The sequence below is a fragment of the Thalassophryne amazonica genome, chromosome 5 (genome assembly GCF_902500255.1).
Source record: "Thalassophryne amazonica chromosome 5, fThaAma1.1, whole genome shotgun sequence".
Taxonomy (NCBI): domain Eukaryota; kingdom Metazoa; phylum Chordata; class Actinopteri; order Batrachoidiformes; family Batrachoididae; genus Thalassophryne; species Thalassophryne amazonica.
In genome coordinates this window covers 111,191,021-111,209,513 of record NC_047107.1, presented here as the reverse complement: position 1 = coordinate 111,209,513, position 18,493 = coordinate 111,191,021, and the positions used below count along the sequence as shown (strand labels likewise).

Genomic DNA, 18,493 nt, shown 5'->3' with positions numbered 1-18,493 from the left:
TCAAAACCATAAGTCAAACCTGCTTTCCTTTTCAAGATGTCCATCTCATGGCTGCACCACTATATGCTTTCAAGGTAAATGACGCTTCCTTACAGGTTTGTGATCACCTTCTTCTCTCTCACGTGCGTGTACCGGAGACCATACTGAAAGTTTTGGGTTAAAGTTTTGGAAACTTTTGGGTTAGCTGTGCCCACCACTGTTGTCTGTTGAGTATCAATTAAATCAAATTCAAATATCACCACTATTTCACCGTAACAGTAACTTCAACACTTTTGGAAACAAATTTAGACTACAGTTTATGGTTGACTACTCTGTTTTGGTGAAATTTAGTATTTTGAATTCAAGTCATTATGTTGAGAGACAGGGCTCGTAACTTTTTTGGGAGGCGGGAGAGGCTTGTGGCATATCCTTTCAGACATTTGCAAGCTAGCTTGCACTACGTTTTTACAAATTCATACTAAGGGGCAGGTGTACAAACAGAAGTAAGACGCTAGAAACGTGGACACTTCAGAGACGTTGGAAATGCTTTTTCAATGAGCGCTTGGAAAAAAAAGGAGAACAAGTGAAGCTGGGATGTGGAACAAGGAGGTGGGAGAGAAAATTGGTGAGAGGGGCGAGTGTGGGAAAGAAAGAAAAAAGTCTGCATGCATGTAGACAAAGATAAATGCAACGAAGACGGAGCACAAGTGTGCAGACTTTTTTTCTGTCTCTTCAGCATTGATTTGTTTGGTCCAGTACCTGACTACTGGATGTGTCATCTCCCCTCACGCATGCTTTTTTCCGTGTACAGTGCTCGCAAATGGACCAAACATTCCCACTGCGCAGAAGGGACACAGTGACACAGAAGCCTGATGTACAGAGCATGGATGAACGATGGCCAGCACTTTTCACTGAGAGACAGGTAAGCTACTTGTTTGTTTTGGCCTGCCTCCCCCCATAAAGTTTCCAGCAGATCAAATGTTAGTCAGAACATGTCAAAGCTGTGAGGCCAGAAATCTTAATACATTCGGTGGAGTGTTAAAACACTTCATCCTCATGAAAAAAATAGCTCTTGCACTATATACAAATTAGTAAAATGTTTTAACAGCAGTGTGTGTACTAATGTTATTTGTGTAAAAACATTAATAATGTATTATTCACCATAGTTTCATATGTTAAGCTCTTCAATTTGCTACAGAATTAATAGAATGATGGTCAGCTTAATGTTGCTATCCCTCTCCCGCCTTCCCCTCTCCATTTTTCAGGTTTTTGCAGAGTTTAATCACATGGCCAGTAAGAATCTTGAAGGAGACTTCTATGAAGCACTAAACCAACACACCACTCACTTGATTGATCTTTTCAAGTCCAAAAAAGGAAGTACAGGACAAAAACTGACAGACCTGATGCAGCACATCACCTGGGTGGTAAGGATTCCATTGTGTTTTTGTTTTTTTTCAATTTTGAGTAATTTACACTCCATCATAATGGGTGGTGGCAATAGATCTTAGGCTTGCATCATGTACCATTCACACTGCCTACCTCTCTGCTGTGGACAGCAAGCAAGACAGAGTACTCTTTTGGTGACCGTACCAATGATATGTACCCATAAATACACTAACTTAATCACTTCCACAACTTAATCATGCTTTTTAAAATCCTTTCACAGCACCTATACCCATTGTTGTGGACTAGTCATCCAACAGGTTTTTACACGTCTCTCAGTCTGTCATTGTTAGTAACAAGAAAGTACAACAATATGGTGCTTTTTATGCTCAATGAAATGCATCCACCGGGGGCATTTCATTTGGAATTTAAATGAAACGTTGAGTTTGTATTAAGTTAAAGAAAATGTAGGGAAACTGGGATGTGTAAAATGAGGTATTTAGATATTACCAATTATACTGATAAAACCTGAAACTCTAATATAAGCCTGCACTATTAGAAGAAATACACAACAGTATATCAACACACATTCCCCCCACCCCTCAAAATGCTACAAAGTTTTACATCTGTTCTCACTATATTTTTAGTTGCCAGATGTGACAGCACCTGGCTCCGTTGTCCTCAAAGGCATTCCAATTGTACTTGGTGATAACTCCAGTAAAGTGTGCAAGACTCGCTTTGTAAGTAACATACTGAAAGAAGAAAGAAACCTATTGATCTCAATTTATTGACAATTCATATTTACTATATTTAAAATATAATTATTTCAGTTGATCAGAATCAGGTGGATTCTGATTCTGATCTCACTCATAAATGATCAGAATCCCTAGTAAATTAGTTAAATTAATACACAATGTAATTAAATTAAGGATGTGAATTCTCCTATCTCACACTTTGAAAAACCTCCATTTTACAGAATTAAAATACAATGTGAATGAATTTAGAGTTGCAGCAGGGGATTTTTCCCCAAAACAAGACCAGATTCAAAAGGTAGTCGTGTGTTGTTCTTTTGCAAGAAACAGAGAAAGAAGTACTCGCCTCAGTGACATTTGGGGTGTTGACTGTTGTCAATGAAAATGCTCAGCAGCAGGATCTAAACCAGTGGTGTCCAAAGTAATCCAGATAGGGCCGAGAGGGTGCAGGTTTTCTTTGCAGCCACTGACTCCAGCAAGTGATTTCACTGATGAGCTCATCCCACCTGCTCAAAGTGATGTTAATCAGTGAAATCACCTGCTGGAGTCGGTGGCTGCAAAGAAAACCTGCACCTTCTCAGCCCTTTCTGGAATACTTTGGACACCACTGGTCTAAACGCAGTGCACCTCCAGCCCATCTCCACTGCCATCGTACTTGAGGGAAGTACTGGCTTGGACAATGTTAGAGACTTTCCCCAGGGCAGAGTTTTCACAGCCCTGGAAGGTTCAAGGTTGGCTCATGCAAGCACGCTTGATTAAAATACATCAGGTGTTTGCAAAAAAAAAAAAAAAAAAAGGGTCGGATACTTTTCTAACAGACCTCCTATGTTTTCCCATTTTCTCTTTTACAAAAATCCTTACGACATCACCAAGAATTGAAGGAAATAAAGGTTATATCATTGACTGCCCTTGACTGTCTGCTGGAGGTGGTCTTCTTTGTCTTTCGGCTGTTCCATTAGGGTCGCCACAGCAGATCATCGTTTCCATCTCACCCTGTCTTCTGTATCTTCCTCTGTCACCCAACCACCTGCATGTCCTCCTTCAGCACATCCATAAACCTCCTCTTTGGCCTCCCTCTTCTCCTCCTGCCTGGTGGCTCCATCCTCAGCATCCTTTTCCCTATATACCCTGAGTCCCTCCTCTGCACATGTCCAAACCATCTCAATCTCGCCTCTCTGACTTTGTGTCCAAACCGTCCCACCTGAGCTGTCCCTCTGATATGTTCATTCCTAATCTTGTCCATTCTCATAACTCCCAAAGAGAATCTCAACATCTTCAGCTCTGCCACCTATCTTTTTGTTAGTGCCACAGTCTCTAAACCGTACAACATAGCTGGTCTCACTATTGTCTTCTAAACTTTCCCCTTCACTCTTGCTGATATTCTTCGGTCACAAATCACCCCCGCCATCTTTCTCCACCCACTCCACCCTGCCTGCACTCTCTTCTTCACCTCTCTACCACACTCTCCATTGCTTTGAACAGTTGACCCCAAATATTAAACTCATCTACCTTTACCACTTCTACTCCTTGTAACTATTCCACTGGGCTCCCTCCCATTCACACACATGTACACAGTCTTGCTTCTACTGACTTTCATTCCCCTGCTCTCCAGAGCATTCTCCACCTCTCCAGACTAGACTCAACTTGCTCTCCACTCTCACTACAGATCACAATGTCATCTGCAAAGATCAAACTCCATGGGGACTCGTGTCTGATCGCATCCATCAACCTGTCATCACCATTGTGAACAAGAAGGAGTCAGAGATGATCCTTGGTGTAATCCCACCTCCACCTTAAATGAGTGTGTCATTCCTACTGCACATCTCACCGCTGTCACACTATTCTTGTACATGTCCTGCACTGCCCGAACATACTTCTCTGCCACTCCAGACTCCTCATACAATACCACAGCTCTTCTCTTGGCACCCTATCATAAGCTTTTTCTAAGTCCACAAACACACCATGTAACTCTTTCTGGCCTTCTCTGTACTTCTCCAACAGTATTCTCAGAGCAAACACTGCATCTGTAGTGCTCTTTTTTCGGCATGAAGCCATATTGCTGCTCACAGATCTTCACCTGTTTTCTAAGCCTAGCTTCTACTACTCTTTCCCATAACTTCATGCTGTGGCTGATCAACTTTATGCCTCTGTAGTTACTGCAGCTCTGCAGATCACCTTGTTCTTGAAAATAGGAACCAGCACACTTGTCCTCCACTCCTCAGGCATCCTTTCGCTTTCCAAGATTTTATTAAACAATCTGGTTAGAAACTCCACTGCCATCTCTCCTAGACATTTCCATGCCTCCACTGAAATGTCATCTGGACCAACTGCCATTCCACTCTATCATCCTCTTCATAGCAGCCCTCACTTCTTCCTTACTAATCTCTTGTACTTCCTGGCTTACTCTCATCACATCATCCAGCCTTTTCTCTCTCCCATTTTCTTCATTCATCAGCTCTTTGAAATATTCCCTCCACCTTCTTAACACACACTCCTCACTTGTCAGCACATTACCATCTTTTACCACCCTAACCTGCTGCACAGCCTTTCCAGCTCTGTCCCTTTGTCTGGCCAATCAGCACAAGTCCTTTTTCCTCCTTCCTTACTATTCAACTTCTTGTACAGCTCGCAATATGCCTTTTCCTTTGCTTTTGCCACTTCTCTTTTCACCTTATGCCGCATCTCCTTGAACTCCTGTTTACTTTCTTCATCTCTCCGACTATCCCAACACTTTTTCACCAGCCCTCTTTCTGCTTATGCTTTCCTGGACACTCTTCGTTCCACACCAAGTCTACTTGTCTTCCTTCCACTGTCCAGATGTCACACCCAGTACTGTCCTAGCTGTCTTCCCTCACCACATCTGCAGTACTTTTCCAGTTGGTCCAACAACTGCTTCCCCTCCATCCGGTGCTTCTTTCACCTGCTTGCTAAATTTCACACAACAGTCTTCCTCCTTCAGCTTCCACCATCTGATCCTTTGTTGAGCTTTCACTCTCTTCTTCTTTACCTCTAAAGTCATCCTACAAAACAACCATCCTATGCTGTCTAATTAGACACTCTCTCCTGACACCACCTTACAGTCTCTGATTTCTTTTAGCTTGCATCTCCTATAAAGAATGTAGTCCACCTGTGTGCACCTTCCTCCACTCTTATATGTTACCCTGTGCTCCTTCTTTTCTTCAAGTAGGTATTCACCACAGCCATTTCCATCCTTTTTGCAAAATCAACTACCATCTGTCCTTCCCCAGTCCTATCCTTGATACCATATCTACCCATTACTTCCTAATCACCTCTGTTCCCTTCACCAACATGCCCATTGAAGTCCGCTCCTATCACCACTCTTTCATGCTTGGGCACACTCTCCACCACCTTATCTAACACACTCCAGAAATCTTCTTTCTCCTTCATCTCACAACCTACCTGTGGGGCATATGCACTGATGATATTCATCATCACCCCTTCAATTTCCAACTTCACACTCATCACCCTGTCAGACACTCGCTTAACCTCCAACACACTTTTAAACATACTCTTCCTTTAAAATGACACCAACACCATTTCTCTTCCTGTCCTCACCATGGTACAACTTGAACCCACCGCCAATGCTCTTGCTCTTACGTCCCTTCAACTTGGTCTCTTGCACACACAATATGTCTACCTTTCTCCTCTCCATCATACAGCCAGCCATCTCCCTTTACCAGTCATACTACCAACATTCAAAGTCCCCACTCTCATTTGTACCCTTCTAGTTTTCCTCTTCTCCCGCTGTTTGTGGAAATGTTCTCCTCTTCTTCACGTCTTCACCCAGCAGTAGCCCAATTTCAGTGGTGGGCACAGTTCCGATAATCCGATAACCGATAATTATCGAAGATAATGTTTTCATTATCAGATTATCTTTTCAGATAACTTTGAAAACCATTACCGGACTAATTATCTTCCGATAAAATTTTGTCCAATAATTTTTAGACCATTAACTTGATAACACAAGCTGAACAGCTACAAACACATAAAAATTTAAAATCAGTTGAGCACCTACCTGTTAAATGTTTTGTAGCAGATGTGTAGTTCTCTCCTCTGTAAACAGGGGAGAGCTTCTTTAGAAGAAACTGCTCTATCCTCTGCAGGGAAAGGAGAACTGGTCACAAAAAAACCCTCATTTCTTTTAACCCCATACTGATATGGGGGCAATATCACCCAAGTCATCGACAGGCATACATTTTTAACTTATGGTTCAAATTTTAACCAAACTAATTTTGGACAAGTTATTTAAATTAACATCACGTCCTGAAGTTTTATAAAGTGAAAATATCAGATATATGTTTTAGTTTTAAAGTAATGCGCTAATTTTTAAGGTTTTAGTGTGGACATGCTGTGTCCAGGTGCATTATGGGTATGATAGGGTAATCTCAGTACGTTCACGACATGAGAAATACATTTGACACACTCTGATCAGGCTCCACAGACAACAGCATTAAACTCTAGTGCCTAAACCTCTCGTGAATATATTATCTGGGTTTATAGATGCTGTTATTGTGTTTGCATTTATTAAATTCCACGCATCTTAAACGTAGTAGAGTAGCTGACACAGATTATCTGGAATTTTGTTTCGGCAAATTTTCAAGGTCTCTACTGTCATCTACTGGCCAGTAGTGTTCATGGCAGTATTCGCCCTGAAGCTGGGCTGACATTTTCAATCACTGTACTCAGTTCCAGCTCAAACTGTACCACAGAACCGCACGGTGTAAAAGTTCAGAGTGCACGATTTATGTTCTCACACACATTGTACATTCAAAAACCACATGTCAGACTCGTGTTTCCAGAAACAAAACATAAACAGACTTTTTTTTCAAACTTAATTTACATAAACTCTTGATGGGAGACATCAAAGTTTAAAAACAAACAAAAAAAACATTACAAGACAGGTCTGCTGTGTTTGCACAGGCACAGTGCGAGAGGTTGGACGCTTGTACCGCTTCAGCAGCGGGATACCCTCACGACAGCCGACCAGAATATCAAACAAGTTTGATTTTCATCTGACCATACGATCGCAGATCAGGTCCTTCTCCATGGTTACTCTGAACTCCTCCCACACCCACTGTTTTGCCTCCCAGAAGGACTTCTGGGATATGTATCTTGGATATGTTACCACACCGGTGATCAGGGATGTTCAAGAGCTGCCGCACCTTGAGGCACCTAAGATCTTTAGGCAGCAGCTCCCACTGTGGCGTCAGTAATGAAAACTTTGAACACTGCCTATTCTGGTTCAATGCCCCCAACCTCTTCAGGTATGCCAGGAAAGCTCCATCGAAGGTGTGAGTTGAAGATCTGCCGGACAGTGGGCACCCCCAGAAATTTCCAGTTCACGCGTACTATCTGTTTGGGCTTACCAGGTCTGTCCAAAGTCCTCCCCCACCCTCTGATCCAACTCACCACCAGATGGTGATTAGTTGACAGCTCTGTTCCTCTCTCACCTGAATGTCCAGAACATGTGGCCTCAGATCAAATGATACAATCACAAATTCGATCATCGACCTTTGGCCTGGGGTGCGGTGGTTCCATGTACACTTCTGCATCCTTATGTTCAAACGTGGTGTTCGTTATGGACAGCCCATGACTACCACAGTATTCCAACAACAAATGACCGCTTGAGTTTAGATCAGGGAGGCCATTGTTCCTCCCAATCATGCATCTCCAGGTCTCCAGATCTCTGTCATTGTCCATGTGTGCACTGAAGTCCCCCAGCATAACAATGGAGTCCCCCACTGGAGCCCCATATACAGGACTCCATTCAGTTACTCTCCCTGAAGGCAGAATACTTTGAACTGCTGCATACACACAAACAACAGTCAGAGTTCCCCTCCTCCCCCACTACCCGAAGGCGCAGAGGTGACTCTCTCATCTACCGGGGGTAAATTCCAACATAGCGGCACTCAGCAGGGGACTCGTGAGTATCCTCACACTTGCCCGTGATCTCATACCCTGGGCAACTCCAAAGAAGAGTAAGGTTCACCCCTATCAAGGAGAGTGGTTCTGGAGCCGAAGCTGTGCATGGAGGCAAGGCCCACCAGAGCTATCTGGTAGTGCTCCCACCTCCCGCACAACCTCCAACTCCTTCCCACAGAGAGGCGACTTTCCACACCCCCAGAGCTACCCTCTGCCACCTGGGTTTGGTCCGTTGAGGCCCCCGACTTTCACTGCCACTGATGGGACAGAGCTCCCAACCCAAGTAGTTCCCCTATGGGTGGTGATCCCACAGGGTGGAAATGGAAATTCTGCATTTCCTTTGCAGGCTGTGCTCAACTGGGCTCTGTGGCAAGCCCGGCCACCAGGCACTCACTGATGGGCCCTTTGTCCAGGACTAGCTTCAGACAGGGACCCCAGGCTTCTGGGCCAGATCACGTTTCCTCTTCCCTCATTTTTCATGGAGTCACTGTGAACCATTCTTGGTCTGGCCCCTCGCCTGAGACCAATTTGCCATGGGAGACCCTACCAGGAGCATGAAGGCTCCAGACAACACAGTTCTCAGGTTCATAGGGGCACACAAACCTCTCCACCATGATAAGGATGGCAGAAAAATTTTATGAAAATAGGTTTGTTCATTTCAGTGTCATGCCGCTAACAAACCAACAAAGACGTGGGTGAACCTAACTCTTTGGCAGAGGTAATTACAAACTCAGCAGAAACAGATGGCAACTTTTTCTGTCACCAGACCTTACATTTGAACTATCCATAGCAATACTACACAGTAAAAGTTCAAACAAAACACTCACTGAAAGTGCAGTCAAGGCAAAGGCTGAAAAGACACAAAAGCCACTTTTCCACTACAAAGCTCCAGCACTACTCAGCTCTACTCTACTCGGCTCTACTCGGTCTGGTTCCAAGCGCGAGCTTTTCCACTGCAAATGGTACCTCTTCAACGTGGGCAGGGTCAGCAGAGAAAACTGCAGTGACATCTTTTTATACGCGACACAAACATAAACAATGGCGAACTCCGTGTGTTTACTGCTGTGTGAGTTTTTAAGAGAAAGTTGCTGGCGGCGAGAAAAACACGCTTGAGACGTACAGATGACTTTGGGAATTCATATGAGATGAAGACGAGAAGATACAAGCTGTTAGAGATGAAAAGGCAAAGCATGACGGTAAGCTAATCGTTAGCTTCCTAAGTAGCTCTTAAATAATTAATAACTGCAGGCTGTCGCTATTAACTATTAAAATTGTGGCTGTCAAATAAAGCGTTAATTTAGATTAATTACAATACCTATCAGGCCTTCAGTCACACTTTGCTCCATTTTGTTTTGACATCAGTGACTTGGTCTGTGAATAAGACGCGTTTCTGAGCAATAAATGTGTTAATGTCAATACTTTTTTTTTACCAAAGTAACTTGCTTTGATAACTTATTGTTAAATCTCAAATGTGGGAGTTTGTGCATTTACTGACGTTCACGGCACAAATGTTGATTCGGTTTTAATGACCGTTAATTAACATCATCACTGAACTCGAACAGGCTTAAAACACATTAAAAACGTTTGTTTTTCATCCAGATTTTAATGTTCAATGGACAAATTTAAAATATGAAATCTAATAAGATAATTATTAAAGGAGTCATATTGTGCAGAAAGAATCAGCCTCCAAACTCCCACAATTCTGTTTTTATAGACATTCTTTATAATATATCCTTTTATTGTCATTGTACACATAAATACAATGAAATTTGCCTGCATTTAACCCATCCAAATTACACTTAGACAGTTCTCCCAATTTAAGACCAATTTACAGCTTGTTTAATACCTCCTTGATATGTAACAAAAACAACCCTGATCATTTTTTACCTGATTATTAAATGTCCCAAACACACACAGATCTGAGTTTTTTTAATATACCTGCAATTAAATGATTCATTTAGATTAACTAATCACAAACCTTGTAATCACATTATTTTTAATAACCTGACAGCACTAATTAAAATATGTATGCTGTATGTGTGTGTTTCAGATGGTTTTCTCAGAGTCACCGCTGCAGAGGTTTCATGCCACAGAATGGGACACCTTTGTCATCATCATGTTATAACACCAGTTATGTTTCACTGTGAAGTTTGAATAAATTACTGTACTTTTTGCTAAAATGTCTCCACTTTTGTGTAACATCAGTTTGATTTGTAAAAGTTACCAAGGTTTACTGATTTAAAGGCTAACAGTTTGAGAAGCTGTTTAAGCATAATCCAGTAGTAAATAGGTTTTACATTTAATGGGTCATAAATGTGAATGTAACAGACAGTAAAACTGGTTGTTCAAAATTCCTTGACCTTTTTGTTTATGTTAAATACCATTTGGTAAAATCTCAGTTTAGACATGATTATTCTAGCATCTGTGTAAAGATTCAGCCAGGTGTATGTAGTGTGCAGTGTCTTAAGGAGAGGCTAAAACCCAAATTAAAAATTCTTAGAAATGAACCAAAATGTTTTTACTGTTGACTCAGAATGAAATGACAAATTATGATACAGTCACATGAGTCCAATTGTTTACTGCAACAAAAAGAGCAAATACACACACATAAAAAAGCAACACAAACTATACAAAAGTTTCATGTGTCTGTAGTCTGGGTTGGGGGCGCAGGTCACATGCGGTCATGCATCGCGTGCACAAGTTCACCCAGCATCCCAAGATATGCCTGATTAAATGCAGCTTCCACCACCGTTGCTTCCTCAAGGATCAGCCGGATGTGTCGATCACACTGAACCAGTTCAGCTTCAGCCTCAACGTCACTCAAGATGGTCAGATTCTCCTGTTGGAACAGGCTCCCTTTATCTCTTGCCTGGACAATAATGAAGGTGGAAATGGGAAAGAAAGTTTAAAAAAAAAAATAAAAAAACACCCTTCAATCTCTGTATGATCATTCCCCAGAGCTGCAGTTATCTTGGTCACTTTGCATAAAATTATGTTCTTTCAAACTTATCCTCCAACAAATCAGATCATTTGGAGCATCATTTTGAAAGAACATGACTTTTATGCAAAGCGATCAAGATAACTGAAACTTTGGGAACTTTGGAAAGGTCCAGCAAATTTTGCTGGACCTTTGTGGGATTTATGACAATATTTATGGGTTCTGGATTTTTTTTTTTTTGGTGAGGGGGGGGGTCACCCTGTATATATATATATATATCGTATTTGGGAAGTTAAGGTGATGTGAGACACGTTATTCTTACCTGTGATGACACGTTCCTGTGTGGTGCTGGACGCTGATACAGATGTTGAAGCTGGTGTTCGAACCCTTCTCGCTTATGGAACTGGATTCTTCAACAAAAACACAAAATGGCGACATGTCAAAAAAAAAGAAAAAAAACACATCACCGTAATGGCACTAAATGAGTCAAATGTACACGTTTGTTGTCTTGCTGACTTGAGGTGTTTTTCTGTCAGAAGTTAATACTTTAAAGCGGAGCACGGAGTTAGTTAGCTCGCTAGTTAGCAATCAGCTAGCTCACTGTGTCCGCGTACATGAGACAACGATGTTACTTTAACACAAGTTTAGACTCACAATCTTCGGTTGTTAAAGTGTGCTTCCCACCAATGGGAAAAGGAACGTTAAACGGTGCTTTCAAGCAGACTACAGTCACAAAAACACTTACCATCCGTCGCTTCCAACAAAGCCGAGTCCCGGTCATCCTGCCTCCCGTTGCTTGCCGGTGTTGTCCGTAAACAGTGTTCCTGCGGTCGTACCGTTTCCAGCCCTTTTACGGTCCAACCTACTCCGGTCATTGTGGTCCTTTAATCACTTTTAAGCTTTTTCAGCTGTTCTCTGAGTTGCTGTAATGTCCGGTGAGCCGAGTGCGGCCTCATTTTGGATCGCTTCATCCACTCTGTATTCTCTCCTCCGCCACCAAACATAAACGTCCGCAGCTCATCCACAGACCACAGTGTGGTTTTGTGCAAGTAAAAAAAAAAACTCGCCATGAAACAAAAGAAAACGACGGTCGCTGTAACGCCGCTGTGACTATTTAAAAATGGCGGGTTTTGACTTTCCTCTCGGACGGCGCACTCATGACTCATCCAGTGACGACGTTCTCTGACCAATCAGTGGCCGGCAGCCTGTTGACTTCACATTTTAGTATCGGCTCGGCTCGCTTGGAACCGCTCTCAAGCAGGTACTAAAAAAACCTACCCGGTACTAAAAACTACCCTAATGGAAAAGCGAAAAAACCGAGTAGAGTCGAGCCGAGTAGTGCCGAGTAGTGCTACTTTTGTGAAGTGGAAAAGTGCCTAAACTGAAGACAGACATCCTCGGAACACTACATCATCATTCTGGTTCATCCAAAGACAGAGCTCATGAGAAATAAACTTAAGGGCATGGTCTCTCTCAGCTTCTTGTCAGGATGTAATTAATACTGAGAGCAGCTATAACTTATAGACTTATGTGTCACTAGTGACAGAATGTGAATACATGTACAGTGGCAGCTTCAGTGTGGAACCACACAAGATACTGATTTCAGCAAGCTGTTTTCAACAATGCTTTGCAGGTGTAATTGTTTGGTCAGTGAGCAGACCAGCTGTTGAAATAAACAGACTAATGAACAAAACAGAGTCCATTAATTAATTTGGCTCCATTTTGCCCATCGCATTGTCTTTCTACAGCTCTCTAGTTTGCAAAGTATTTAACTTGCTCTGGATCATTCTGCTACACTGTATTGGCCATAATGTGATGGGGTATTTGATGGACCACTGTAGGCTGAAGCCCATTTATGGCTGAGTGGACTGAGACAATGCCTTGCTGGTGACACTACGGCACAAAGGATTGTGCTGCATAAGTGCATAAAATGAAGACCCCAACACATCATGAGGGTCTATGCACTGCGTATGTTCTGCTTTTATGCTCATACTGTTGATCTAATTTTTAAAATAACTTATATGTAACTAATGTTGACATTCTAACTAACTTGAATACTGTTTAACTGGAATATGTGCAGTAGGAAAAATTGAGCTTGGAATTTTTTTTAAATAGACAACTGACAATGAGGTGCTGTATACTGAAATAATGTATTTATTGGGTTTCATCGGAACGATCCATTTCTGTGCTGTTTTGCCAGGTACACGGGCAGGATAGGGGGCTCACTATGCCCCTGACCATTCATCCATGCATAATCACACACCTGACTAAGTGGACAGGCCTTCCAGTCTAGATGGACCTCAATGACATTTGTGACAAAAATATAAAATGAGCCACTTCTTACAGTAGGAGAGTTTCTAGTCATAATGAATGAATGAAAATGAATGAATGAATGAATGAATGAATGAAAATGAATGAATGAAAACTGTTTATTTCGAACATTTGATACAACAACAATTACAAGATAGATCAGTAAAGACAACAACAAAAAAGTTCCTACTGTGTACCCAACATGTCCGAAAAGGGGTAGGGTGAAGCATCAGCTTATTTATCCCTACCCCTTCTTCCCACAACCAGTAATACCCTTTGCCACATATACACATAGATTCCTACACACCTAAACCAATATCAATATATATATATATATACACATATACATACATATATATATATACATACACACATCAACATACATACACATATACACACATATACATATATACACATATATATACACAAACATAAATATACACCTACACATACCTACTTACATACAAACACACACACACACACACACACACACACACACACACACACACACACACACACACACACACACACACACACACACACACTCAGTATGCATGTGCCAAACCTTGTAACAACTGTCTATTAGCCTCGACCTTGTTCATTTTTTAAAAATCTTTTACATCCCTACAAATGGTGATAAGTATTGGACAAACTAATATCAATCAATCAATCAATTTTTTTATATAGCGCCAAATCACAACAACAGTTGCCCCAAGGCGCTTTAATGCACTAATGCCAGTTTATTGACCAAAAATCATTTTTATTGCCATGTTTGCTTTGTTGTTGTTTTTGTTGTTGTTTTTTTTAGAAACATCAGGGGATGATAAATAGACATTTCACTAAATATGTTTATGTTTGAATATTTTCATTGGTCATTAAGAAAACAAACTGTGTCTATAGTACACAGCTGACAATTCTGAAAATGTTATAGGCTTCTGTGTTTGTGATGAGACAAAATGAGGATACTGTGTAAAAATGTGACACTTTCAGACGGATCTCAGATCACTGTCTGGAAACAACCTCCTGTAATTCTAATTGCTTACTATAGTCATGGCACGCTATGACTATATCCTGCAGCATAATCCTTAACTGCATTTAGAATAAATCCACAACAGCAGTCAGACTTCTGAAATAACTTGTGGTTGTTGTCAGCATGCTTAATATGGGAGAATTTACACTGGAAGCTAGCTTGTTGGAGAATCCAAGCACGGCTGCTTTGTTGTTATTTTGACTCATTGTTGCCGCTGGTATAAAGAGAGTTATGCTGTAAAAACTGACATGACTACAGACAAATTTCCTCCAGGAAGCTGGCTGTGTTGCTGTGCGTGCAGCACATGCAGAGCTGTATAATCCCCAAAATTCTGTCATGTTCCTTTCTCTTGGAAATTATACTTTGGTCATAATCACTCTTGTTTTAGCCCTCCGTCCTATTTTTGCTTCACTGAAAATAAAAGCTACAGTACTCCCCAAGTCGTACAATATATTCACACACTCACACGCACGCACACACACCACATCATTTGGCTAGGTACAGGACTGCTCATACACACACTTTTTTATTTGCCCATTTATCTTTTTCTGACATACAGTTTCACTGCTAAACTAATGACCATATTTTATGCCAGAAATGAGGTCCAGGTTGTTAAAAGCAGCATTTCTCCTTTAATTCAGGTTGTGGGGAAGTGGGGTACACCCTGGACAGGACACCAGTCTGTCGCAGGACCACATATAGACAAACAAGATATCATGCTAACTAGGGTGGCAATGACAATATCTTTAACATCTTACTGTGGCCTTGAAATTGACCCAAAGGTCACCGTAATTGACTGGTGTTGGGGGAATCACCCAAGTACACCGTTATGCTAAATATGAATGAAATTGGTCAAGTGGTTCTTGAGATATTGCGCTAACAACCGAAAATGGACGGGCAAACGTTTCTTTTCTATTTCTTTCATGGGCTCCTGTTAGGGGTCGCCACAGCAGGTCAATCGTTTCCATCTCCCCCTGTCTTCTGTAACATCCTCTGTCACACCAACCACCTGCATGTCCTCCCTCACGACATCCAAACAATTTCAATCCAAACTGTCCCACCTGAGCTGTCCCTCTGATGTGTTCATTCCTAATCCTGTCCATTCTCGTCACTCCCAAAGAGAACTGCAACAATTTCAGCTCTGCCACCTCGAGCTCTGCCTCCTGTCTTTTTGTTAGTGCCATTATCTCTAAGCCGTACACATAGCTGGTCTCACTACTGTCTTGTAAACCTTCCCCTTCACTCTTGCAGATATTCTTTGGTAACAAATCACTCCTGCCACCTTTCTTCACCCTGTCTGCACTCTCTTCTTCACCTCTTTACCCCACTCTCCATTACTTTGGACAGTTGACCCCCAAGTATTTAATCTCATTTACTTTCACCACTTGTACTTGTAACCACACTATTCCACTGGGCTCTCTCTCATTCACACACACATACACAGTCTTGCTCCTAATGACTTTCATTCCCCTGCTGTCCAGAGCTTATCTCCACCTTTCCAGGTTAGACTCAACCTGCTGTCTACGCTCATAATAGATCACAATATCATCTGCAAACAACATAATCCATGGAGACTCCTATCTGAACTCATCCATCAACCTGTCCATCACCACTGCAAACAAGAAAGGACTCAGAGCTGATCCTTGGTGTAATCCCACCTTCACCTTGAATGAGTCTGTCATTCCTACTGAGCGTTCAACTTCTTGTACAGCTCGCTATGCCTTTTCCTTAGCTTTTTGCCTCTTCTCTTTTTGCCTTACATTGCATCTCCTTGTACTCCTGTCTACTTTGTTCACCTCTTCGACTTTCCCAATTCTCCTCTTTCTGTCCAGATGTCACACCCAGTATTGTCCTAGCTGTCTCCCTCACTACATCTGGAGTTTCTTTTCCAGTTGTCCAAAATGCTTCCTCTCTCCATCAGCTGTTCACTGAATTTCACACAACAGTCTTCCTCCTTCTGCTTCCAGCATCTGATCCTTTGTTGAGCTCTGACTCTATTCTTCTTCTTCACCCCTGAAGTCATCCTACAAACCACCATCCTATGCTGTCTACCTACACTCTCTCCTGCCACTACCTTACAGTCTCCAATTTCTTTTAGCTTGCATCTCCTATAAAGAATGTAGTCCACCTGTGTGCACCTTCCTCCACTCTTATATGTTACCCTGTGCTCCTCCCTTTTCTTAAAATAGGTGTTCACAACAGACATTTCCATCCTTTTTGCAAAATCAACAGCCATTCTGCCCTTCCACTTTCCTATGCTTGATACCAGATCTACCCATTACTCTTCCTCATCACCTCTGTTCCCTTCACCAACATGCCCATTGAAGTCTGCACCTATCACCACTCTTTCATGCTTGCACACACTCTCCACCACCTCATCCAACCTCACTCTAGAAATATTCCTTTCTCCTTCCTCTCACAAGCTACCTGGGGAGCAATATGCACTGATGATATTCATCATCACCCCTTCAATTTCCAACTTCATACTCATGACCCTGTCAAGCACCCGCTTAACCTCCAACACATTCTTAACATTTTCCTTTAAAATGACCCCAACACCATTTTTGCTTCCTATCCTCACCATGATACAACAACTTGAACCTATGCTCCTGTTCTTACTCCCGTCCACCTTGGTCTCTTGCACACACAATATGTCTACCTACCATCACTTTGAGCAGATGGAATCAGTTCAATCAGAGAAATCACCTGATGGAGTGGTGGTTGCAAAGAAAACCTGCACCCTCTTGGTCCTTTCTGGAATCAGTTTGAGACCTCTGACTTAGAGGATCTCAGGAGGATAATTAGCAGCGCTCACGCATTGCCCAATCTGTCCCCACCCTGCATGTTGAATATACAGTCAGAGAACAAAATTAGCAGCGTTCAAGTATTGCCAAATCTGTCCTACCTGTAATGTGAGGGATGTAATTTAAAATTTTCATTATAATCTTTACTGTGCAAAAATCAATGATTTAGAGGAAGTAATTTAAATGTTTTATTGTAATCTTTATTGCTCAACAGTCTGACACAAATACACAGTATTAGAACATGCAGTATAAAAAATTTGGAGGACTCGGAGGATGCATTTGGCAGTGTTCAACAGCCATACCATACTGGTATTATGAGATCTTACAGTGGATGAATATCGCAGCAGGACAGATTTGGTACAACAGCACATCGATTCTGTATAAGGGCACAGTCCATTAGATGCAACACACCTGTCTGGATGCTTCTGGGGCACTTCACTCATGCACTGTTAACATGGACGACGAAATGAGAATCAACATGCAATGGAGTAACATGATACAGTACACAATGCTTGCAGTATGTTTCAGACTTTCCAGTCAAGATTTGTGCTGCTGCTGTCTAATGTACCATTTCTTTCCTTAAACAGCGTGTGCACAGCTTCACGCCAACATTGTGTCCTTGAATGTGCAACTCAAACAGAATAGAAAAGAAGTAAGATGTGGAAAAGTCGAGAATAGGAAGAAAAAGAAGATGGGCAGAGAAATTATTCAAATGACTCTTAGATTTGTTGCAGTAAAAGGCTCCTCATTACCATAACTTCAAATACGCGCCGCTTCAACCTTAATAATACATGTGCTATGAGTATTCCTGTGGAACACCTCTTGCTTAGTTATATTTGTTTGCTATAAGACAATGAGATGTGGAGTTTGCTGGAAAGAGAAAGTGGAGAAAGATTTTAGCATGCCACCCAATTCTCACAAACATTCCTTTTCTCATCACACTGGGGTGGTGAGACAGCAGCACTTCCTGAACTTTGGTTTATCATCAGTGGCCTTGTGCCTTATCTGTGAGGCAAACAGTCATACCAATTAACATTCCAGCACTGGAGGACTCACATCCCTTCCCTTCTCACACGTACGTATTCAAAAACACACTTAATATAGAAACACATTCTGCCTACAGAGAAAGACAAAAAAGAAAAACGTTGCCATTTAGACCTCTTTAGGTGTCGACCGATATGGATTTTTCAGGGCTGATAACAATTACCGGACAAGGTTTGGAGGCAGATGTCAATATTTCAGGCCAATATTTGCCTGCAGTAAAATGTGTCAAAAAGGTCCCCAAATTTAGGATAAACACACTTGTAACACAAATATTTCTTTTAAATGTTTTGCAGCATATATTTAATTTGCA

General features: G+C 41.8%; 1 protein-coding gene and 1 long non-coding RNA gene across 12 annotated transcripts in view; one reads left to right on the top strand and one right to left on the bottom strand.

Moving 5' to 3' along the window:
* Positions 1–18,493, bottom strand: part of arvcfb (ARVCF delta catenin family member b) — an 865,966-nt gene that overhangs the window by 584,957 nt on the left and 262,516 nt on the right. The gene's annotated exons all lie outside the window — the stretch shown is intronic.
* LOC117511133 lies at positions 799–1,342 on the top strand. The gene is made up of 2 exons (XR_004560893.1): positions 799–901; positions 1,245–1,342. It is a non-coding gene; the product is annotated as an uncharacterized LOC117511133 (long non-coding RNA).